The 25,759-nt window shown below is 39.9% G+C and overlaps 1 protein-coding gene across 27 annotated transcripts in view; it reads left to right on the top strand.

Moving 5' to 3' along the window:
* The window catches only part of RIMBP2 (RIMS binding protein 2), a 293,820-nt gene that overhangs the window by 158,206 nt on the left and 109,855 nt on the right, over positions 1 to 25,759 (top strand). For 26 of the 27 annotated variants that reach the window (XM_043497940.1, XM_038373954.2, XM_043497944.1 and 23 more), the window contains 2 exons: positions 8,859 to 8,948; positions 20,459 to 20,581. The gene's annotated coding sequence lies outside the window, so the exon portion shown is untranslated. Of the gene's footprint in view, positions 1 to 8,858; positions 8,949 to 19,967; positions 20,582 to 25,759 lie in introns of those variants that run through there. The other variant, XM_043497939.1, reaches the window with a different exon arrangement.

Below are 25,759 nucleotides of genomic sequence, written 5' to 3' on the forward strand. Positions count from 1 at the left end.
CTATAATTATAATCTTGGAGTAATTCTAGGTATTTACCCTCTGACAATACAAAGTATAGAATTATAATCAGCGAGTGTTCCAATATTTCCAGTCCAGGTCACCTGTAAACACTAAACTGTCTTAAGAAAAATAAAAAGCCCCAAATAAACAAAAAATAGTATATACCATCATTTTTTAAAATAAAAGTAATTGATGGATGAGCAAACTAGCACACAAGTCAACAGATGCCTTACTCCAGGCAATGTAGAACCTTGTTACCCAGACAGTAGTGTCAGACTGTGTTAAATCTACAGAAGTCATCCTCCTACTGTGAATTTTCATAGTCAGTCCTTCTCATATCTGTTGAGGGAATTTCTAGTTTTGCTGTATTTCAAACCTGAACACACGTTTTACTTTCGTTTCTATGCTTAAAAGATGCAGCTGATATATAAGGTAATGCCTTTTTTTTGTTTTAATTTTGCATACATGTATGTTCATTTAATGGACTCGTATTTAGTGCAGGGTGCTACTGAGTATACATGTTTAAAGCTATGCAGTCCCCTGTTAAAAATGGAACAAGTTTATGTTAAAAATGGAACAATGTTGGGAATGGGTGGGGGCGAGGATGGGGGAGTCCTAATTTTCCGACTAGATTTACTTTTCCGAAAGGGTCACATGTAAAATATGCTTGTTTTTAAAATGGCATGTCTGTTTGAGAACAACAAGAACATTGCTTGCATTCAGCTGGAAAAACCTTCGCTTTTAAGACTGTTATTCAATATATTATATTTTAAAGATTGGTGTTCAGATTTGTTTGTTTTGAGGAAGGTTCCATATGTGGCACTGGCATGTGTCATTCGAACACACAGATAATACACATAAGCATGACTGGTGTTTCTCACTTTTAAATAGGGAAAGAATTCTCATTTTAAGCTAGTAAAATCTAAGCTCCATACAGTAGTATCTACTTTTATTAGAAAAAAAAATTTCAGATTTTTTTTTTGCATCTAGTTGATACTAATCTGTTCCTCATTGTCACAGCAAATACTTTCATTTCTATGAGGGGATATTTCTAAATTAAGCTTCTATTGTTTGTTCTCTTATCTTTAATTTCCAGCATTCATCTCCCTGTTTGCAAAAATTTTGGATGCACATTCTCTATTATATCAGAGTAATAATGGAAGCTGCTTCAACTCCTTGGTTTTTAAAATGGATATTTGCTTAAAGACATCATTAGAAAGGGGTAACAGGCTGCTTGGCTAATAATTTAAACGCTTTGTCAAGACTGCAGAAGCTGATGAGAAGTTGCTTTGGGAGCATGAAAGACTGTTTTCTTTTTACTTGCACATTAGTCTGGTAACATTTAATCAGTGTTCTCCTTGTCATATGTTTATGTACAGTGTCTTGGAGTATTGGCTTGATGAGTTCTTAATCATCTTTATCAACAGCTGAGGGAGAATGACTTGAATAGGTTAAACATTAGACCTCATTTGACTCTGGGATAGTATGTGGCTATATTAATTAAATTATCAGAACGATATGCACTGTGAATAAATGGTCAGGGGGAGGGGGAATTCCCTAGTTTAAAATAAATAAAAAAACAAAACAAAACCCAGAATCAGCAGCATCCCAAAGCTATTTGTATAAAAGGAAAACACAGAAGGGGTGGGACTAGAATGATTTTAAACAGATTTCCATTTTAAATTGAATTGGGTAGCTGTCAGTTTGGCAAGCAGTGGAGAAAACCCTGAATCCAATTTATGGAAGCTCCTAAACTAATCGCACGTATCTTCTTCAAGCCCAACACTCAGATCAGCCTCTCTCTGCACGGTTCTTTTAGGGTTTTTTGGCAAAATAACTTGGTACAAGCGAGGGTAGGGCTGTAGGTAACAGAAGATCCTGAGTGACAAGCTAGAGGTGAGGAGGACGTATCTGACCTGTTGCCAGCTTGTCTGTCATTTGTGTTGGTGCATTTCTTGACCTTCTTCCCCCTCAGCAGGAGGCTGTAAAGGAAGGGAGCTGTGTTTGGAATTAGCATTTATAAGAGCTAGAATGGTTGACGTTGTCACTGTAGAGAACGATTGGAATCGCAACCGTGGTAGTTACACGCACTTTCTGTTTTAGTTATGTTTTCTGGTGGTAGATACAGTGAGAGAAATGAGACATGTATATGTTTTTCTGTATATGCTATGGACATTTTGTAGTTGTTTAAGTCCCTGTGCCTTATGTGTAAAAGGCGTTGTCTGTACCTGTTACCCATTAAAGAAGGGGCAGACTGAAAGAAGGAAAAAACAGGCCTAGAAATACTGTGTGCTGGCACAGACTGTGAGATTATCATGGGAAAAATCATGTGGGTTGTTGGTGTGTCAGGTTCTTGAATAGACAGAACTCTCATTGCAGGCGTGATGGTTGTTTAACTCTTCTTCATCTTTATGCTCCCAGCACACTAAACTTATATAGGCTGTGGAAGTTTCATAGTGAATGCCCATAAGAACATCCTAGAGAGATTTGCTAGTGAGATGCATACTTCATCTAAATACTTCTCTGCGCCCTTATGCAATATCTGTGTCTCATCCTGCAAGGTCAACAATCTGACCATACCAAAGACACAAAAGCATTAAAATAAGTATTTTGAAATTAAAAAATTAAAGTTAGTGCATTCACCGTGAAAAAACTCTGGCAAGGCAGCTCGTTTTATGTTGTTGGCTGAGAGTGTTTCCCCAACACATTTCAGGTTCATATATTTTTCCAAAGTTCCAAGCACATCCCACAAGTTGCAAAAATCCTATTAAGGAGTTGAAGGGTAAACATAATAATAAGGGTACATGTAATAATAATAGTTTTAATTTCCATGTGGCCTTCCATCCAGGGACAGCAAAGCACATTTTTTTAAAAATGTAGTGAATTTAGTAATGAATGTGTTCTGTAGTGAGGGTCTGTGCTCTGACCAGTCACCTGAGAGGAAGAGGGCTATGCACAGAGGAAGCATGGGGATGATTGGGGCATGGATGGAATGGGATACAGCAGGGAATGTGCAGGGGATGGGGTGCCACCCTTTGAAGGCAAAGAAGTGTGGGTGGGGATAGCATGAGATGTGTCAGAACGCTAGGGGGGGCATATGTATCAATGTTGATAGCTAGCAGTGTGAATAACTATCAACCCTGATGCCCACCTCTTCTCAACCTCAGCTACTTCTTCTACCACCCACAACCTTAACTCCAAAATTAATACAAAACACCAGCTTGTGCATGCTTATGCACACACACCACACATGCATGAGTGTATAGCCCCTATGTGTGTGTATCCAGAATTCAGTTCTGAAATTTCTATATAAAAAATTACCACCAAATTTGGAACAATTACTAACAAATTGATTGTGCATTTACGTACATTGGGTGCTAACAACAGAGATTACTCATTAACAAAACTTATTCTAACTATTATAGGAAAACATGTCTCTCAGCTGCCATTTGTTATCTGACACCCACCTCACTTAATACAGATTAGTCCAAACCAAAGAATAGAGCTCCGAACCGTGTAATTTATAAAAGCCATACCAGTGCTATATTAATCTTCAGAATACATGGACGTACCACGTAACTACTAATATGGTCAGAGTTAAGGCCAAGTGTTGGTTTTTCAGGATGAAGGTGTAGGTTCTGAGTGATGGTGGTGGAGCATTTGAAGGGGAACTGATGAGTGACATCCAGGTGGAGTATTGAATGATTTGGTTGGTGGTTCCTGTAATTTGCTGGATCGACGGAAGCATTCTTCCACTGATCTACCTGCCTCTACACCAGGGGTTAGGTTGGCAAAGTTACTGCTCTCAGAGATATGTATTTTTCACACCCCAGAGCCCTACAACTATGTCAACCTAAATTTTAAGTGTTAACCAGACCTCAGAAGTTCCTGGCTTTGCCATTGATTTTGTGTGTGTGACCTTGGATATGTCATTTAACCTCTTTGTGCCTTTGCTCTGCATCTCTGAAAGAGAGAAGATAAAGGTGTTGTAAGAATACATCTATTGATGTATGTGTGGTGCACCTATACTTCCGAGATGAATACCGTCAGAAAGCTTATAAATAAATGATATCATCACTGTAGAAATTTCAGGAAAAGACGTAAGCATCTTGGTGTCTTGATTGTTGTGATTGTGGGTATTTCTACACTCTGGAGACTATACTGACATAGCTAGGTTGACATAGTTATGCTGGCATAGTGTAGATGTGGCCTGAACTGACAAAGGGTTTTTTCTATTGATGTAGGAAAACCACCTCTGCGAACAATGCTAGCTGCTACATCAACAGAATCATTCTTCCGTCAACATGGCCATGTCTGCACTGGGGACTAAGTCAGCATAGCGGCATTGGTCACGGGTGTTGACATAATTTAAGTGTAGACCAGGCCTGGTTTATTTTCTATATGTTGTTCAGGCTAGAATTCTGCCAGCAGATGCTGCTGTCACAGATGATTCTTTATCCCTAAAGTTGTATTTGTGATGGGAAGCAGGGGCGGTTGTTTATTTTGGCAAATGTCATGAGGCGACTTATTCCATAAAACAAATCAGTGAAAGGAATGACAACCATAGTGAACAACAAATGTAAGTGCAAACAAATAGCTTAGAACTAAGGTACAGTGAAACTGAGAGAGTTATTTTTTGTCCTATTTTAGTTCATCCTTGCAAATAACGTGATAAAATATATCTCCCTTCAGGTAGGATTAAGGGCCAGCCCAATTGCTCTGCACTCTGTCTCATAAACCAGTTTCCCTTCTGGAGAATTAAAACAGTCTGAAGCATGCTGGCCTAGTTTTTGCATTCATTTTGTTTTTTATTTCTGCCTGATTTCCTCGTAATAATAATTTTAAAGACTAGATTAAGTGTCTGCTGCAGTAACCAGTGTTATACTACACATTTAATTTGCTCATAGTTTGTCCAACTGCCTTGATTTTTATGCAATATGTATGACAAACATCTGTGCTATTCTAAACGACAAATCTTTAGTTAGCTTATGCAAGAGAAGGGTAAGGGTGACTTGAACACATTCTACAAGTACCTATGGGAGGGCAGAGATTTCTCATAATTAGATGGCTCTATAGTCTAGCAGAAAAATGTGTAACAGGATCCGGTGGTTGGCAGCTGAAACTAGACAAATTCAGACTGGAAATCAGGTACAAATATTAGCAGTGACATCTATTACCATTGGGACAACTTGCTTAAGGATGTGGTGGATTCTCTGTCACTTGAAGTTTTTAAATCAAGACTCGCTCTCCTTTTAGAAGATATGATACAGCTCAAACAGAAGTTATTGGCTCAATGCCAAAATCATTGGGTGAGGTTTTTTGGCCTGTGTTATGTAAGAGATCATATTAGATCATAACAATCTTACAGCAATTACGATTTTATCTATGCCACATAAAAAATGTGTTTGGTAATACATTAATTTCAATGTCAGACTACCAGTTCCTTCCGGTTTTAAATGAATGAAATCCTGACTCTATAGGTCAATGGCAAAAGTTCCATTGACTTCAGTGGAGCCAGTATTTTACCCTTTTGAAACTATATATTGAAATCCAGTTCTGCTGAAGACACAAGCTATCTGGGATAAGGCATGTTACCCTCTCCCTCCATTGAACTGTTTTCCTTTACTTCATATTTTGCCATTTGACATGGCTGTCTTAGGGTCAGATCCTTCACTCATTGGCTAGACCATCAGTTGCTGTTAAGTTGTCCCATTGAAGTCCGTGGAGCAATATTGATTTATACCAGCTGAGAATCTGACCCACTGAAGTCAATGGCAAACCTCCATCCGTCTTTGGTGATGCAGGGTAAGACTTATAAAATGTAAAGAGCAGGTGACACGTCTTATTCTCTGTAAAGTACAGTGCAAATTTATGGTTTTGTACAAATGACTTTTAATGCTTAATAATGCAAAAAAAAAGCATATCCAAGGGTTTGTTCTATTTTTGTGCAGTTTGCTCATATCCTCAAAATACGTATGGACTTAGTTCACAGCTTTTAAAATGGAACACAAACTATAAAATTCTCCTTGTTTTGCCCCCCAGAACTGTCTAGCATCCCACAGAGTATGACTGCCACTTTTAATTGCATCCTGATCAATGGATTGAACAGAATTTGAGAAATTATAATTAATGAGCTTCTTATGTGTGAGATGATGCATCTGCACCTAGGAGACTGAATACTCTGCAAACTACAGCCTTTCTCTTTTTATGCTCAACATAGTAGCAGTCGATATTTAATAGCCAGAGGAGAGCTTCAGAAAAGTCAGGAGAAAACATATTACAATTGTGCTGGGGATGAGAGAGTCAGGATGATATTTTAATATGTAAAAAATTAGCTGTGCTAATTACACTGAGTATCAACCCCCTTTCAAATTCAGCCTTTGCTTGAGGTTTGCTGTGTTTGTGGGCTGCAACCAAGCACAAGGAAGCTCAATAGAAGTAGTTTTTTTCACATAGTATGGAAGCCAGTTAGGCTTCTTTTAGTCCCGTTTCCCTCCAGCTTGCAACTTTGAGCAGGTTGTAAAAGAGGGTGAGGGTGGGGGGAAAGAGAGAGAGAGAGAGAGAGAGAGAGAGAAGGAGATGTAAAGCAAAATTTTAAATTCCAAAGTTGTTTCCATTTTACATAATTCGAAGTGGACCCATTTTCCATTTTTTGTGAAATATTTTGCAATTATTTTAACTGGCATTTTTAACTAAATTGTTATCAACATTTTTTGTTTACTGAAAACCACATTCTCTTACTCAAAACCTGGTTTTTGGTAAACAAAAAATATGGATAATGATTTTGCTTAAAGAAAATGTATGGTAGAAATATCATGGAAAAAAATTTGAAATGGAATTTTTTATTTACTGAAAAGCGCATCTTATTGAAAATCTGTTTTTTGGTAAATAAAAAAAAATGATAGTGATTTTGAAAATGATTTTGTTTGAAATTTCAAAACATCTTTGGTTAAAAATATTGTGAAAAATTTGCAAAAAGGGAAATTATTGTTAATTGGAAGAATTTTTCACAGAAAGTGTGCTTTTTTTAAAAGAAATTTTCACAAAACAATATATTGTGTGTGAAAACTTTTGAGCAGTTCTATTCCAGCTGCTTTGCCTGATACCTAAGTAGAGTGAGAAGAGCTCTGTGTGCCAAGCAGATCAGTGGAGTTTCAAAGAGCCACGTTTGGGAGCCAGTGGGGCTGTTGAGAGGTTTACAAATCTCATGATTCTTTTGTCTAACTTGAGCTGAATTTTCAGTTGGCACTGTCATAATGAAAACTTGTGGGTCAGGCAGTTCCATTTTACGTAGGTCAGCAAAAATCCTAAAGTTAGCCCTGAGATTGCAACTTTCATGAGGGGTTAACGTCAGCCTACTTTAGCTTTTTAAATTAAAAAATAAATAACTGAAATGACTGAATGTGTTGTACTTTTATATGGTTTTATTAATAAAAGAACAGAATCTAAAATCCACTCTACTGGAAAAATTCACAGCAGTGTAACTGCTTTTTTTACCCAGCTCTTTCAGTCAAGTCTCACTCATTGCCGAAATGCTTTCAGCAGTCATTTTCCTTGGGATGACTCTGAGAGACTTTGATTTCATATAGTCACTGTTCTTGAACTCCTGCAAAAAGAGAGGTTTTCAGAACAGGCAGAGGACCCTGCCTGATTTAGGATTTACATAAATGCTCAGTTATGTCACCTGAAATCGCCTCTTTTGTTCCCAAAGACAGAATTTTAACCACCTAATCTTTTGTGGTTTGTTAACTCTTCTTATTTCATGCTCCTTATAGTGCCATTGTGATGGGGTATACAAACCCCACACTGGGACCGAAGGGGTTAAATGACGATACTGGGCCCACATAGCCCTGCCCCTCCAACCCTCCAGAACGTGCTCCAACAGCAGGCAGCCTTGAAAAGAGAGCAGCCCAGCTCAGAAAGGGGAGGCTGGGGAGAAGTGGAGACCTACCCTGAAGGTTCCTTCCGCAAGGGGCAGGAGAAGTCTCCCTGAAGGAGCAGAGCCCAGCCGAGGCTGGCAGTTGGGGTTTCCTTTTCACTTTTTCTTTTCCCCTTATCTGGGACCAGAAGCTGAGGGAAGGAAGCAGTGATAGGAAGCAGCCCACAGAAGGTAGCTCAAAGGGCCCCTCCTGGATACCAAATGCTGCTAGAGCCCGGTGGAGTGGGTGGACCCGGTCTCCACTACCACTGCCCCGTGACTGAGTAGACACTAACCGCTAGGCTTCTCGGCCCACCGAGGATCCCATTACAGCCGTGTTGCCCGCTGGTATATCTAGCTACAGCTGTAGAGAATATCTGGGGCTATATTATCTTTCTGTTCTTATGTCTGAAGTGCCTATCACTGTGGTATCCAGGTGCTGTAAGTGGATAGTAGAAAATGGAGAGAATCCTCAGTAGCTGCTGACTCTCTGTTGTAGCTGTGGTGTATTGTGAGCTTCTGACTTTGAGGGTCCTGCTGGTTTCTCTTCCCTTCTGGTTCTTCAGGAAAAGCTAGGGCAAGGATCTTGCCATCTTCAAGTCGTGCTGCTGCAAGGGTCGGGCTCTTCATTAACACCATGGGGAGTTGTGTATTTCAGTTGTCTGGTCTGTGGAGTCAAGTCATGTCCCTTCATCTGTGTCTTTAATCAGATTCACCCACTTTACCAACTCCAAATTCCCTACTGAAAAATGTGGTGTCAGTCATTTATAGTCAATAATAGCCCTGCAGGTTTTGCACCTTCAGGATCTTCGGCTTTGTGCTTGACTGCATGCATAGGGATGTATTAATATCCAATAAAGCACACCCATTGATTACTTAAGATACATGCAATTTAAAAAAATGTCAGAGTGGCCTATAACACCTTTTCCTCTGTTCTAGGAAAATGAACTGAAGGATGCTGTGCAAGAGAAGAATCGCTTGAGCCTTCAATATGCTAGTCTGTCCCACAAAGCACTGCAATATGACCAGGTAACATCTCAGTAGGAAGACATGCTAATAGCATTCTCACATTCATTTATCTCTGACACCACACTGCCGAGCTGCTAAAAGCAGACCGCACAGTCGTGCTGCTTCTCTGCTAGTGACCCACAAAGGACATTAAAATGCTTTGTTTTAAAACCACATTTGAATTCATGAACAGTGTATTTTTTGGTGAACAAATGTTACTCCCCAGAAGAAAATGAATAATTAAGACATGCAGACAAACATTGAGATGTGCTTTGTCACTGAAGCATCTTCTCAGTGTACTCTAAATTCCTATGAGGTTTTGGGCGAAAATTGCTGTTTGCAGTAGTTTTCACTGGAGCTCGTCAGGAAATTATTCCCACCCAGCCCATGTAAATTTTTGACAAAAACAATTTTCCCCCTGATTTTTGTCAATTTTTCTTATTTCTTTAATTAAAACTAACAATGTAGCAATAAATTTCAGTTTTGTAAAAAAAAAAAAAAAAAAAAAAAAAAATTTTAACCACTTCTAGTTTTGACTCTCTGGCATCTAATTCTCCGCCATCTTGTGCCTGCCTAGTGGACAGTGTGTCTGGGGAAGTTCATGAATCCCTCAGCCTGAAATGGCTGGGGAGGATGCAAGGCTGGGACTTATGACTGGTGCAACCTGTGCTCTACCTCTGTCTACCTAGCAACTCAGGAAGGGATTATGGTTCCTGAGGCACAGTCCTTCTGGAACCTTCCCCTGGAGCGCTGCACTCAGTCTAGCTATAAGCCTCAACTAGAGCAAGATCTGACAAGAAAACGGTGATAAATTGAACCTTTCCCACGAGTGATTAGCTGTGGCTTTTGAGGGCCAAACTAGCATATAGCCATTTGCTCACATTGGGGGTGGTGTTGTGCTGCACTGCTCCAGAAGGAGTGCAAGGAGAGAATGTGCCAAAACAAGGCACAATTGCACCCTGACTGGCTCAGGGCACAGAAAAACTGAGAAAGCTGAGTCATCCATTAGGAGAGTTCTCTCTGTTGGCTGCTGTACCTGGCCAGTACTATGAGGCAGAGTTACAGCCCCACCTGGTTTGGGGCAATGTGCCCCCTTCCGCAGGGAGGGACACCAAGGGAACTCTCCCTGCATTTCCCTGAGTGCAGTGGTTATAACTGCAAGTGACTGTGCATAGAGCATATAAGATGGGAAAAGAGGTACTTTGTGGCTGCACAAGGGATACTCATAATCTAGTCCCTAAACAAGTTTAGATTGAGCCAAAAATATTACTCTACATTGGCTTAGAAGGCTAGTCTTGCACACAACTCATTATTCCCGAGGACATTCTGCGCCAACAAAATTAAAATTGTGCGTACAATATTTTAAAATTCTGCAAATTTTATTTGTCAATAAATGTGGAGGCTCCAGCATGACATTGGGGAGCACAGGCCATTGGCTGCACAAAGGTGAGAGATCACTGTGCAGCTCTTCCCAGGACACAGACTCAGCGGTGAGGCTACACCCAACCCTGACACAATGCAAGGACCGAGCCTGTCCCAGAAACACCCCAGGGCCCTGCCAATCCATGCCAGGTGCACCAGGTATGGGCAGGCAGACTCAGCAAGGCAGGATCCAAGTGTGGGGGGATCCAGGTGTGGGTTGAGAGGGTTTTGTGTGGGGCAATCTGGGTTCTGGGTGGCTCAGTGCGGAATCCAGATGTGGGGGGCTTGTTGGAGAGTTCTGAGTGCAACAGTAATGGGATTCTGCAGAGGGGTCTGGGTGAAGGTGGTTGGGGCTCAGCAGGGGGGTCGGTCTGGATGTGTGGGAATAGAGTTCAGCAGGAGGGTCTGAGTGTGGGGGCTCAGTGGGGTGGGGATTTAGGTGCAGCTGGTTGGGGCTCAGTGAGGTGGGGATCTGGGTGCAGGTGGCTCATCAGGGTGGTCCAGGTGCAGTGGGGTGGGGCTTGGAGGGGGAGCGCTGAGTGTGGGGGTTGAGGCTTGGTGAGAGGGTCTGGGTATGAGGGGGTCTGGTTGTCTGGGGGTTGCGCGGATGGGAGAGCAGCTCCCTGTACAGGGATCCTTCTCCCTGCAGCAGGGGAGGGGGGAGTTTGAAGAGCTTCCTGCAGCCAGGGGAGAAATATGGGGGATGGGGCTGACCCGGCCCTGGATGCCGTGCAGGGGAAGAGGAAGTCCCATCCTCCCCAGCCCAGCCGGGACTAGCAGCTGAGCCCAGCGCATGATAAGAGCCATCCGCCGGGTCTTCCCCAGTCTCTCCTTCAGCCCCACAGTGATTTACCTCTCTGCCGGCTGCCATGGGCCCCTGAAAGATACTGCTGGGGAGGGTCACATGACCGCTCTTGTGTCTTCCCTTTGCTTCCCCATCAGAAAGTGATTTTTCTGTGGGGAAGCAAAGAAATCTGCAGGGGACATAAATTCTGCACATGCGCAGTGGCACAGAATTCCCCCAGGAGTAACTCATATCAGAGACTGCAACAACACTGCAAACATCAAAGATCAACTGGAGTTGGTTGCCTAGCTCACTTAGGCCCCTTTGAAGTGCATATTTCAAATATGTAGACTCAGGACTGAAATTCTGAGCTAAAACTTGTGCTGTTTAATCTCTGAGCCAGCCAGGACTGGTTGGTAAAGGTGAACGGTTGAGAATAGAGGGTGGTTATGTATGTACTATGTGACTTCATACATAGCACATGGTCTCTAAACAGAACTGAAATTTTCTGCTCTTCAGAGCAAATTGGAGAGGAATCAAAGTGGTTCCTATATAAATCAGGAGCATAATAATATTTTGGGATGGAAAGAAGCCATATGGCTTATATAGATCTATCCACCCCATCTGTCTAGTGTTTCTCTCTCATGATGTTTTTCTTCTAAATACCTTTCCAGCATCATCCTTTCCCAACTACTGTTGTTTACAGCAGTGCTACTGAAAGTGGTGGTCCACGGACCGGTGGCGGTCTGCAAGCCATCAGCTGCCGGTCTGCGCGCACATTGGAAAAAAAAATTGCTGATCTCCCACATCAGATAGCTTGAGAAGCACTGGTTTACAGAGCTCACTAAATGTACCCTTCACTAGCCACATAAAGATAAGGTCCCTACCCCATGCAGTTTACATTCTTCCTCAGACAAATGTAGCATGTGGGGCTAATGCAGGGAAGGCTTAAGAAAGTATTGAAGAATGTTAGCCCTAAGTACCTTTATTGTAGTTGTAATGGTAATAATAAAAAATTATAGCTATAAAGCACCTCTCTCTGCCCAAGGTACTAAACAACCTTGCAAAAACAAATTTTAAAATACAGAGGTTGAAATCCTGGCCCCATTAAAGTTGAGGCAAAACTACCATTGACTTAAATGGGCTCAGATTTCACCAATTGTGTTTGTTTATTTATTTGTTTCTTAAGATGTATAGAATACAGCTCACCAAAACTCATGTAGTGCTCTGGGTAACTATTCCCTACATTCAAAATGACAGTATCAATATAAACAAGGGACTTCCCATAAGTAGATCCACCTCAGCACACGCTCTCCTCAGCCGTGTTAACAAAGAAGGAGAAAAGATGAGTTTTGCAGCATGCCTGAAGGTTAACAAATCTGGGCTCTGGCCAACCAAGAGAGGGCTTCTTCAGGAATGACCTACAAGCAGCCCCATCTCATATAGATTAAAAGGGCTCTAGCTCCATTGCTTCCAGACATCTGAATTGTGACAATATATGAGGCAGAGAGAAGCTACTTCTTAGTTAACCCACACCATTTATGACAGGTTTCAGAGTAGCAGCCATGTTAGTCTGTATTCGCAAAAAGAAAAGGAGGACTTGTCACCTTAGAGACTAACAAATTTATTTGAGCATAAGCTTTCGTGAGCTACAGCTCACTTCATCAAGGAATGCATCCGATGAAGTGAGCTGTAGCTCACGAAAGCTTATGCTCAAATAAATTTGTTAGTCTCTAAGGTGACACAAGTACTCCTTTTCTTTTTTGCGAATACAGACTAACACGGCTGCTACTCTGAAACCTTTCTGAGTCAGGCTTGGCAATCGGTTCACTGATAGCTGTGATTAAGAGAGTGAACTTCATTATCAGGATTCTTAATTACAGATGCACAGAGGTGCTTCTGTTCTGCTCGTTCCTCAAAGTCTGCATGGAGATAATTGGTATTCCAATACAAAAATACTTAATATTCTGTGTGGAATATTTTTCTAGGCTACCATGAGCATGTTGCCTTCCCAAATTGATAGGGCAAAAATAAATAATTGGAGGGTATATTGTAAGGAAGAATTTTTAGGAAAAAATGTGAAATAGAAAAATTTAAAGTGTAATGAAAAATAAACTAACGTTAGGCAGAAAAACAAGCCATGAGGCAGAAGTGTGTAGTCTAAGCACAGGCCTGGGACCTAGGAATTCTGAATTCTATCCTTAGATTTACTGTGTGGACTTAGGCAAATCATGTAACCTTCTGTGCCTCATTTTCACTGATAATAGCCAGAGGGATTTGGGAGTATGGATTAGTTTGTCTAGTATATTTGAAAATGTAAACCGCAACTGCTACGTATTAAAGATAGGAAGCTTTTTAACACTATGATAGATCAGCCCTCAAAGAGAGAGAGTACACGTAAAATAAGCTCATTATGGTCACATACGAATCACAATAAGAACCATTTTCATTTCTTTTTGTACAGGGTTTTTTTTTAAACTCATTAAGACTTAATTTTGAAAAACAGGCACCTAAATTGCACCAGCAATTCTATGAACACAAATAAGGATATATGCACACAACCAGGGCAGTTTTGTGTGAAAACAGGCCAAACTGGTAGAGGAACCATTAATTGTTTTGTGCACAGCACAAAGGGTGGAAAAACTCATTCCTATGCAAAGGGCATCACAGAAACTATACAACACTTAAGCCTCGAAAATAAGTCTTAAGTAGTATTTAATTGTGCATAGCTCTTGTGCTGGCCATCTGCCTGGGGGAGAAGATCCTTCACTATGCATATATGCAGGTTTTGCATACAGAAAGGGTGTGCAGTTTATGTAGGCTCTGATTTGGTTGCTTACTGATATGCATATATAAAGATGGGTAGTGTGTACATTGCATGTTTAAAATATGTTTCTAACATATATATTTTATGTGTATGTATGTTAAAATACATACATTATGAATGGAAAATGTAACCTCTTCCTTATATGGGATGATGTTTTCTCAGAGACAGTAGTAGTATGAGAAGTTGGCTGGTTCACTAACATCCAGTATTAAAGCAGAGAGTATTAGGGTGCTTATCTCTGTAACAGGTAAATTAGTCTGATCTCAGCAGTTATGGTCTGCCTATGGCAGAATAAATTGCAGGCCTGCAGAGCGCATTTATCAGTGTAAGTAAACTATATTTGGCACAGGGAGAAATGTTCTTTCACTGCTTGGCTAAATGAGCTCCTTACCAATGAAATAAACTGCAGGATTTTTCTAGTAACTCCATAGTCTTTGGATTTAAGTATTACGAAAAACTGAAGGTACTTCATTAATATTATAGATTTCATAACCGACCCAAGTGACAGAAGTGTTTAATGTGTAGTAATATATGGAATGAAAAGCTTTGTGGATGACGCATACATTTGTGTGCGTTTAATGCAGAGTCATCACAGAGCAAAATGTTCCCATTGTTTCTCTCATGAAATCATGACTGTTTACTATGGATCTATCTAGGTCAACTGTCTTTGCCACTGGGGGCTTTGATAGATGTGCTCAATCTGTAATTCAATTTCATGCATATCCCATATGTTCTTAAACAGACAGCTTGTTGGAGAGATCATTAAAATCACTTTTAGTGCATATTTTGTAAAACAAAAATAAGTGAGTGATAGACTCCTTGAACAATCTGCTGCTGTTCTGGGTACTGTATATAAGAAATCATATCACAGTTGTCTGTGTGATTTAATGCAAAATCCTCAAGAGGAGAAAGTCCTGGTCAGAATGCGCTGTGGAAGTACAAAGTATTATTATTATTATTATTTTATTATTTTATTTTATTTATGGAGATGCGTTTCCCCCGTTTCTTCCCAAGGTACAGAGTGAAAATACACAGATATCTTTGTTTTATTAAGACCTGAACCTTTAAAGGAGGAGGATTAGATACAGATTATTAGGACCATTTGGATAATCATTAAGCTTAAAGTGTTTTTATAGGGTTTTGAGATCCTTGGATGAAATATTCTGTCTCTGATAGGCACATAAAACCTCTGCAGATTCCACACATCTCTAATACAAATCTTCCCAAGGTACATTGTCAGAAGAACTCTGGGATGTGCTGTCTGGTCCCATGGCCCTTTATTTCCCACGTGAAAAAAAATCCACAGTGGAAACAAGGAATACTCGGCACACGTCAAAGAATTTTTTTTTAAATCCAGATAATTATTACTTGTAGACATAAGAAAATGGGAAATCATTTGGTAAATGGATGTACCATATTACCATGTAATCCCTTATTAAAATCTAATAGGAATGTTTGTCCGCCACACTGTAGAATAAGATTTATTATTAAGGAAAATGATCAATTTATGAATGTACAAATGCACACTCCAACAAGTAGGACATTAGTTCTGATGCTTCTCTTTTATACTGGTATAAATGGGTTGAGAATAGAATCTGACTTTAGTTTGTGTTTTCAAATATAATTATTGTAGGTTAGATCTCTGAGCTATATTGTAGATATATCGTACTAGATATAATTGTCTATGAATAAGCTTATTGAGAAAATTGTTAATGAGTGAAGTATACATACATCTATCTGTCATCCTATTTAATATAGCATATATGCACATATATACCTCCTGGAGATTGAAACAATAACAACAATACCTAGCTCTTATATAGTGCTTTTCCTGCATTGATTTCAAAGCATTTAAAAAAGGAGGTTAGTATCATCTCCATTTTATAGATGGGTAAATGGAGGCACAGGGAGGTGAAGTGACTTGGCCATGGTTATACACCAAGCTAGTGGCAGTAGAATAGAACCCAGGCCTCCTAAGTCTTTCTCTAGTGAGTTATCCACTAGGTCACGCTAACAAGTTAAACACATTCTTACTAATTCAAAATGCTGGATTAATTATGAATCCGTCTGACTTGTCAGTTTGTCATCAGTAATAGATAAAAACCTTATGCTTACTTTGGGGTAGTAGGCTATTACTAAAGGCTTGTCTACAGAGGAAAGCTTTTGTAAAATAAATTATCATGTGAATTTAAAGTGCAATAGCTATTCCACACTCGCAGCCTAATCCACCTGGATTATGCTAAACTGCACAAAGGCACTCTTACCACAGAACAAGAGTGTCCACTTGGGAATTCATTTGGAATAGCTATTCCACAATGGCTGTTCTGGGTTATTCCCCTGTAGACAAGCCCCATGTCTTAAAACCAAAATAAATTTGCCCTAAAATTGCATTTTCTGTACCACTGGGTTGCCATTTCTTTGTCATCTTCTAACTTTATTGCAGGAAGTTCCTGTTTTAACAAAATCGTGTGTTTCTCAGATACAGTCCTCATATAAATCACTCACATAGGTGAGCAAAGACTAGAATTGTGGTCCTTCTGATCCAAATGCATAGACTTGTAACTTTTAACCCCCAGACTAAGGAGATTTGTCATAGTTGGCAGCATTATCTTTATCCTCTCAGTGGAGCAGCCACTAGACAACACCATCACAAGCTCAAGACACAAAGCCTATTTTACTATTACTTTCATTTATTTTTATAAAAGTACTGCTGTTATTTTCTGTGTCAATAGGCAGATGTTCTCATCCTTTTAGAAGACCAGTCTTAAGATTTAGGGTGCCCTCAGTAATGTTTGCAAACCTAGTTGTGATACACACTAAGAGAGTTGCATCGTGATGTTTCGTGTGTATGGTGAGGCAGTGCCACCACACACCTGCCTTCTCGTGGTCCTGCCTCCCTACAGTACATACAACCATGTTTCCCATGCCCTCCAAATATCTGCTCTCAGCTATAATTAGCAACCACAGTTGCTGGCAAGTAACCTTTGTAACCCAGAGCCAGGCCCTTATCTGTGATTTCCCCAGTGCATCACCTTTCCTGTCCCCTTCATTCCTTATGGATTGCATCTGAAAACATATAGCAGCATGAATAAAATCAAAATAAAGTTCCATAGCCCTAAAGAAATGCATGTTTCCTTGTGTTTTTCTCTTCCTTTTTCCATTTCTTTATTTCTTTCTCTGATTGTCCTTTTGCTTTCATTCTTTCCCTTTTATATTCATGTTACTCCTCCCATTTCTCTGTCTGCTCCCCCACCTTTTGTTATGTTTCCACTTCTGCTTTCTTTCTCCAATTCTCTTTCCTCTGTTTCCCCCATTTTCCCCCTATACCATATCTCCCAGTTCCTGTGTAATCTCCCCACCCCCCTTTTTTTCCTTTACTTCAGGTCTACCTACAACCTGTCCCAAGTCTTTTTCTCCCTTTGGTCTCCCCTCACATCCTTCCCACTAAAGATATCCTTTACAAAATCTTCCCTCCCTCCTCTGACACCATTTATCGTGATGTCTCTTCTGTCATGTCTATCATGACAACTCCCACCCATAATAGCTCTCTTCCCATCACAGGACACTATTTTCTCAACCTCTCTTCCAGGACTTGCATTCCTATGTTCAGGGCTGGCTCTAGGTTTTTTGCCGCCCCAAGCTGCAAGAGCACAACTGCCCAAGCAAAACAAAAAAAACAAAAAAAAAGGGTGGCCAGAATGCCGCTTGCTTTGCTGGTGCCTAGAGCCAGTCCTGCCTATGTTCTTTTTTCCCTTCCCCCCATCTCCCAACCCATTAGATATCCTTCTATCCATCCATACTTTCTCCTTCTCTCCCTCCTCTAATCTCTCTCTCTCTCTCTCTCTTTTTCTCATCCCAAGACATTCCCTAATTTTTGGCTTTTTTGTGTGTGTCTTCTTTACCTGGCATGTATTTTTAGATGACCGAATTGGGTGCCCCAGGTAATGACCTTAGTTTGGTCCTGGTTCAAGCCAAGTTATCACAATTAAATAATTATTTTTTTTCATGCTGAACTGTACACCCCTTCTCAGAGCTTGCTCCAAATCTTTGTGGTTCATCCATTGTTAGTAAATCAATTGAGAATCACAGACAATAACACGCTTGCATTGTCGATGGCAATGTCTCATCACCTCCCTTTCCCCACCACATTATATTTTTATAATGTACATCAAGCAATCTGAGCAGCGAAAGATAATACCAAGTACGGAGGAAGTTAATAACTTCTGAAAAGCCATTGTTTAAATGAATATGTCTCCTACTGTAAAGAGTTTTGAATGGAAAGGGAAAATAAAATATACATGGAGGAAAAAAAAATTCCTGAGGTTGCTGCTAATTGCATTAGTTCTCATGGTAAACAAGATTTGTTCTTTCTCTTTTCCAGTCCATTGTGTTCTGAAAAGCCATCTGTAAAGACAAATAGCAGGGTCACATTGAACAGTTTAGATTCAATTTGAACCATCGTGAAATTCACGAGTTAACAAACTGGAGCCAGAGGGAAAATGTGGTTTTCCAGGGTTTCTCTGAACGGACATCACTGTAGGAAGTTGTGTAATGTCTTTGGATTTAAAAAAAAATGCAGTTTTATTAATCAAACAAAAAGAGAACTTGTCCCCTCTATAGCTGTGTTGGAAAGGAGAAACTAACTTTGATCCACGATCAGAGTCTACACATTTTTTCCCTATAATTATTGCACTGCCTTTCCTTCCTTTACCCAGCCCTGCATTCACTAATCCTGTTTTCACTGTTACATTTCTGATTGTCAATTTGACAAAGAAAACAGATGCTGTCCAGACTGTTGTTGAGCTAAAAATGGTATGGGCTTTGTTTCATTTATGTACTTGTGAGCAGCGTTGTGAAGATGTGTGTTTGTCATGTTTATGTGAACGCTATATATCTATCTTCTGTATCTATTAGTAGTGGATTTGAATTGTTAATGTTCTTTGTGGTGTTATGTTCTGAAGATTTCAATTCCTGATGTGATATACTCTGTAATTGTTACATTGCAGGACTCATCGTTTGTGCTTAAACCTAGACAGTGTTGAGAGATAAAGGGCCAGATTCTCACATTGTACACTCCATTGAAACCAGTTTACACTAGCTGAAGATGTGGATCAAAAGGTCAAGGAAGAGAATTGGTCCATGGAATATTGATGGAATAATTTATTTTCTAAATATACAATGTATATGTGTACTACATATTACATAGTCTCCATATTATGTGCAGACTTGAAGGTTCCCAAAATGCTCTATTTTGTACTGAGTTACAGCTACAGTACAAGTTATTAACTTCCTCCGTACTTGGTATTGTCTTTCGCTGCTCAGATTGCTTGATGTACATTGTAAAAATATAATGTGGTGGGGAAAGGGAGGTGATGAAAGGCTAAGCTAACTCTGGGGTAAATAAATAAGAAGTCAAGCCTTATTTGCTTAATAACTTAACCTCATGACATTGTCTTATTTGGAAATATGACATGTACAAAGATTTTAAGGGAAAACACAATTTTTGCTGCATGTGAATATTTCTTTTCCTTCAGAACGGAAAATAATTTGATTGTACATTTTAACTCTGCTCTGTTGCTCATGCTTATTATTAATTTAGAACAGGCTGACTTGATGAAGTCAAAAGATTAAATCAGAAATGGTATACGTGTGATCTGTTTATACTCACATCTCTGCAAACTCAGATGAGAAGGAAAAATCTTAAGATGTTGCTTTTATTTATAGAACCCCAGTGTGGTAGGCACTTTACAAACACAAGGCTTGATATTGCAGACACTTAAGCATATGTGTCTCTCTACTCATCCGAGTGGCCTTATTAAAATCTATGGAAATATCTATATTAATAAGGTTACTCACATGCACTGATGTTTGCGAGACCAGGGCCTCAGTGTTTACAGTTGAGGGTTCTGATCCTGCAAACAGCGGCATTGTCTAGCAGCTCCCTACATCTGCCTGGAGTAACACTGTATCAGAAATCTACACTAACAGATCTCTGTGCAGGTTTGGAGCCCAGATAAACGACGTACAGACAAAAAGGTGAGAGTGGAGTGAAGTGTAACAAAACTATTTGATCTGAGTTACTTTTATCTATTTTGCACATTTACTGGTATATGTATTAGCCTTTTCCTTTTACTTTTTTAACTTATGCCTAATTACATATTGATTGTCAGATTGTTTGTAACTGTACCAAATGACAGTGGTTGTGTGCGTGTGTGTATGTTCATGCACATGATATACTCACACAATTGCCTTCTTCTACTGTTTCCTTTTTTCACTCAAGTTTAACTCCTTACCTAATTTCAATTTTTGCTTTTGTTTCTTATCTCTTATTTTCTGCTTTATATTTTTTCCTGTCCTCATTTGATGGCCTTGGGCAGAATTGCACAAGCGACTGGTGGTCATTTCAGATGTGCTTTTCTCTTGGTAAATTGTCTACATTGAGAGTACTTTACCTCTCACTCTTCTTTTTTATTTTATTTTACTTTTTTATATTTTTAGGTGAAATCAGACTATGTTCAGCTTAGAGAAACCCTCACCATAGTGACCAAAGAACGAGATTTGGCTGTGAAGGAGAAACACCAGCTCCAAGCCAAGCTGGAGAACTTAGAGCAGGTCCTAAAGGTATGGCTAATACAATGAAGTCTGGTAATCCAGTGTCTAATAACATGACTATGTTCTTCATTTCAAATGTAAGAGGCTGTAATAGAATGCTAGAAGAAATATGCTTTCTCTGATGATTCTGTTGCCTGTTTAGCATCCCAATTAAGCAAAACACGTATGGGAACATGTTGATGATGATTACTTCAAGCACAAGTAAATTCATTCCTATGCAGCAAAACACTTAAGCATGCGCTTGAAGTCACTGGAACCTGAACATGTGCTTAAATGCTTTGCACAATAGACACAGAATAAGTCGTGCTTACTTGCTTTGCTAGATGGGGCCTTCCTGACCATTAGCTAAAGATGACTTGTATTACTATTTTTTCCCCTTGATGGTCTTGGAATAAAATGAAATAAATAATGAAGATACCATTTTGAGGGAGTCATCAAACAAAAAGGGAGGGGATATAAACTAAATTCTAGCTGCATTTAGGATTTTATAAATTGCTGTTCGAGTGATTTGTGCTCATAGTTACTGAATGGGAATCAAGTTGATCTGAGGAGGAAAGTATTAAAATCAGCTGTGTGGGTAAAGGATTGAAGTGGTTCACTTTCGGGGATGGCAGTGGCATAGAGATTGTCATGGGGTCAAATCTTGTCCATGTGGATAGTGATAGAAAGTCATTGCCAGCTGAATGCTGCTTCTAACCTGGTGATCTAAGCTAGTGGGTGTCAGTCCAGTTACTTATGGACAGGTGTCCACAACCCACCAAATAAAGCCCACTGCCATATTTGGATCTAATTCCATGACTGTTAGAAGTCTTACAAGAGTGTTCAAGGACTGAGAGAGCCATAGAGACTAATATGTTCTCTTACTCCAGATGTTATCCCTCCAGATTGAGGCTGAATACTTGTGGGAGAAGCTTATGCAGCCGGTGTCCATGCTCCAGCTGTTTTGTAGAGACACAGAGGTTTTTACTTTGCAGAGTCATCAGTTTGACACTTCCTTTTAAACTTTAACAAATTCTCTTTATTTTTAATCACACATTTAATCCTTTCAGTCTGGGATTTTATAGTATGTTAAGGGTATTATCATACTTCTGTTTAGATGGTGATTGTATAATAGTATGTGTAGCATTGCTTCCATTAAATAATTCAATCAACAAATAATTTCATTTTCCACTAGCGGCTGCATACTGTAGGAACACAGATAGCAGTAGTCCATTTCTGCTCTGTCAGGATTTGTCAATATTTGCCTCCTATCACACTGTAGCTTTTAAAGTGCGTATATGTGTATTCTGATTCACTAAAGGCAGAATTCTGTTGAATGTTCTCCATAGGTGGTTTATTTTGGTGTGTCTTTAATAGACTCAGGTGGTAGGGCCAAATTGTGATACCCTTATTTACGTATTTTGTCAGAATCTGGATATTCATGTTAATTGTAAATTGAGTTATGAATCTTTATATATCATTTGCTCTATTCTTATAATGTTCACCTCTCACAGCATTGTAATTTGCGTCTGTATAACGCAATGTGAATTATGGCTGTACTGAAAATGCAAGAGTCTTAATTAGGAGCTCCCAGTTTTTCTCAGGATGGAGACCAACAAACCATGGTGTTGTCTTCACTGAATTTTTTCTTAAATTTCCCCCAGTTATTTATTTCTTTTATGGAAGGGCTAGGAGCACCAGTCAAGGATTGGGGCCTTATTGTGCTAGGTGCGGTACAGACATCTAACGACAAAGGCAGCCTCTGACCTGGAGAGCTCCCGGTGTGTATGTGATGGGCTGTGTTGTCTGGATGAAACAGACAAACAGAGTGGAGATGAGTTGAGAGGATAAGGTCAGAGTGAACAGTAAAACAGAGCTGATCAGGAAAAAGAAGCTACAGCTCATCACTTGCCCAGACATTGTAGATATTGTTCAGTTAGCTTTTGAGGAGGGATTTTACCAGGGAGCTTTTCCAATGCAAAGATGGGCAGCATGAAGAGAAAGCACAGATGTGCTTGAGTGAGAAGTGGTCAGGCAAGTGGACCATCACTTGCAGAGCAAAGGCGAGGGCTAGCAGCAAGATAAGCCTTTAGGTCTGATGGGGAGAGTGTGACTAAATGGAGAAGAGCCTTAAATGGCTCTTAAAGTCAAGGACTTTGTGTCTGAGGGGGTGCAAAAATGGAGTCGGGGAGGGATGCAAAGTGGGGTGTGACGTGGTCCTGTTGGAGAAATGAGCCAGGAATATGGTCTCAAAAACACTGTTTTGAATGGTTTCTGCTCTCCCTGAGGCTATCTAGTTTACAAATGCCTTTCCCATGGTTTTTACCACATCATCTAGATGTATTTTAAAAAGTCACATGACACAGAAATAAAAACGCTGGGATCTTAGAACTACCACTGTTTCTAACAATGGTGGAGCTGCATTGCTGGTAGTGCTACAGTGGTGATTTTTAAGAGAAAAGCACGTTGTAAACAGCCTGTGTGTCAGACATACCTTCACAGTCTGGAAAGACTGAGGATGTGTTCAGACATTTCGAATGGAATGTTGATCCAGTGTTGAGCTTTTTTTTGACATGGGTGCCAGGCTGTGGTTTGTTTGACATGGTGAAAAACCCGAAGTTTTCCCTTTTCAAACCACGGAAGCAGTGAGCAAAGAAGAGATGAAATAGAGGAAGAGGAGTATCTGAAGTAGAAATAAAAATAGATGGACTGAGTTCTTCAGTGAACTCTCAAGGTTACAAATAAGAGTTTTCTGCAAAGAATGTTTGATTAATAATGCTGGCAAGCTCGAGCTGATGTTTGTCATAGGTAGAATTGGGCAATATTTTTTCGATGCATTGAAACTATTCATAAATTCTAGTCCGATTTGGCTAATAGTTTTGGCCAAAAAAACCCCCAAAACCTTGAAAACAAAAAATTCAGAAAAGTTGAAACAAACTGTTTGGACAACATTAGTTCAAATCACCATTTGTGAAACAAAATGTCAATGTAAAATGACATTTTTTAAAATGGTTTTGTTTTGTTTTTTGACCTGAATAAAATTTTGGGAGTTTTTGCATTTTGTTGAGAGAAACTGGAAACATTCACTTTAGCACTGAAACAAGCCAAAGTATTGTTTTGGATTTTTTGGGTTTGGACACTAAACCGAAAAATCAATTATTCACTCAGCTCTAGTTGTAGATGCCAACCATGTATTTAGAAATGGGTTTGGCAAAGACTTGGTGCTTGATTTGTGCTCCCATGGACCTCAATGGGAGTTTTGCCATTGGCTGCAGCAGAAGCTGATTTTGGGTCTTTGGAGATAGATGTGATGATGAAAGCAGGTGCTTGCCTCTCTAATCGTTGACATGGAGAAGTCTCGTGTTGCTGCAATTTCATGAACGCGCCATTCCAAAACCTCTCTCCATAGCTTTTATTTAATGTTGACTGAGACATGAAGAAAAGGCTTTCAGTTTAAAGGATGGGGATCAATAATGGATACAAGTTGCATCTCAGTGAACCACTAGAGAACTGTGGGAATGTCAGAGCAAACCTGGCTGCTGCACAAGCTTAACTGTCCCAGGCTATGTCTACACTACCGCGATGAGTTGACCTACTCTATGCAACTCCACGTGAGTAACGTAGCTGGAGTCGATGTACCTTAGGCTGAGTTACTGCGGGGTCTATACCATGGGGGGTCGACAGGAGAAACTCTCCTGTTGACTTACCTTACCCTCCTCGTCAGGGGTAGAGTACGGGGATCGACAGGAGAGCGATCTGCTATCAATTTGGCGGGTCTTCACTAGACCCGCTAAATCGACCGCCGGTGGATCGATCTCAGAGCGTCGATCCCGGCTGTAGTGTAGACCTGCCCCCGGCAAGCTTTAGGAGGCCTGAGCCATAGTCACTGGATAAGGCCCAGGCTCTTCACTACCCTGAATATTGCTCTGAAGGAGATTAATAGTGTTCTAGTTGCCAGTGGACAGTTGGCACCAATAGAACGAATTGAAAATTACGGTGCAAATAAAAAAATGCATGTAATGGAAAAGGAAAATTAAACTGCATTCTTGAGTGGAGGTATGATGTACTGTCCTCTCCCTGAGACCAATGTGACCTTCCCTCTGAGCAAGAAGGGATGCCTTCTCTTGGGCTGCAAGCTAATTTACTTTTTGGGTTATTTCCTTCCTGGGCTTCTGGGGAATAGAAACAAACACTGCTGAATGATGTGTTACACCACTCTGATCCATGCTCTAGCATTTGCCATGGACCTTGACAGAAAACCAAAGTTCATTTCACAAGGGACTTGGTCGGGATCCCTATGTAATGAACCTGGGACACAAGCTAGAGAGATGCAGAACTTCACTGACTCCAGGGGCATGTAGCAGAGAGAAGAAAACCAAAAAAGGAAATGAACTGTAAATCCATGGCTCATGAGACGGCTGAAAAATAGACTGCTGTGAATTGACAGTAATTTGCATTTAATCAAGTTTAGTGTCAAAATAAGAACTGTTATTGGCTGGGCTCTTGCACCAGTAGACTTTTATGTGAGCAGTAAAATCTGTCTTCTAGTTCAGTATATATTTCGTCTACTAGATCCATAGATATACATTTTTCACTTGCAACTCTGCAAGGCAGATGAGTGCAAGCTGAGGGCTTGTTAATTGATGATTATTGCAAAAAAAGAGTAAAGAACATACACACAGTTCAGGAAGGTAATCTGATTGAGTATGCATCTCAACACAGCTTGGATCTGGAATTTAGCATACATTGACTTGAACTGAATTACTCCATTTTATACCGTTGTAGAGCAGACCTGATGCAGGGTCTTTGTTTGAAAGTGCTGTTGACTTGGTTTCCACTAAAAGAACATTTGTAATGATATCAGTGCTTTTTTCCCTGATATTTTGTATGAGACAAAAGTGAGCATGATCCCGGTGGATTTGCTGCTATGGGCAACTGAATGCATTTTATGTTCTCTTCTGAAATCTATAGGAAATACAGGTGAAATAAATTAATATTTGTGAAATTTAAAACTCCCTTTTTCTGATCTTCAAAGCAACCCATCTAGTTAAATATTTTCCGTAATATTTTCCATCTTGTTGTGCTATCTCTTTACCCTAAGAAGCAAAACATTACAGTTTTTGGCAACTAAAACAGAAAAGTTTTCATTTTGAAGCCAGTGGTTTTCAGCTGATGAATATTTCATCCTAAAACTGTTTTTTTCCTCCA

Source organism: Dermochelys coriacea, chromosome 15, assembly GCF_009764565.3.
Source record: "Dermochelys coriacea isolate rDerCor1 chromosome 15, rDerCor1.pri.v4, whole genome shotgun sequence".
NCBI classification, from domain to species: domain Eukaryota; kingdom Metazoa; phylum Chordata; order Testudines; family Dermochelyidae; genus Dermochelys; species Dermochelys coriacea.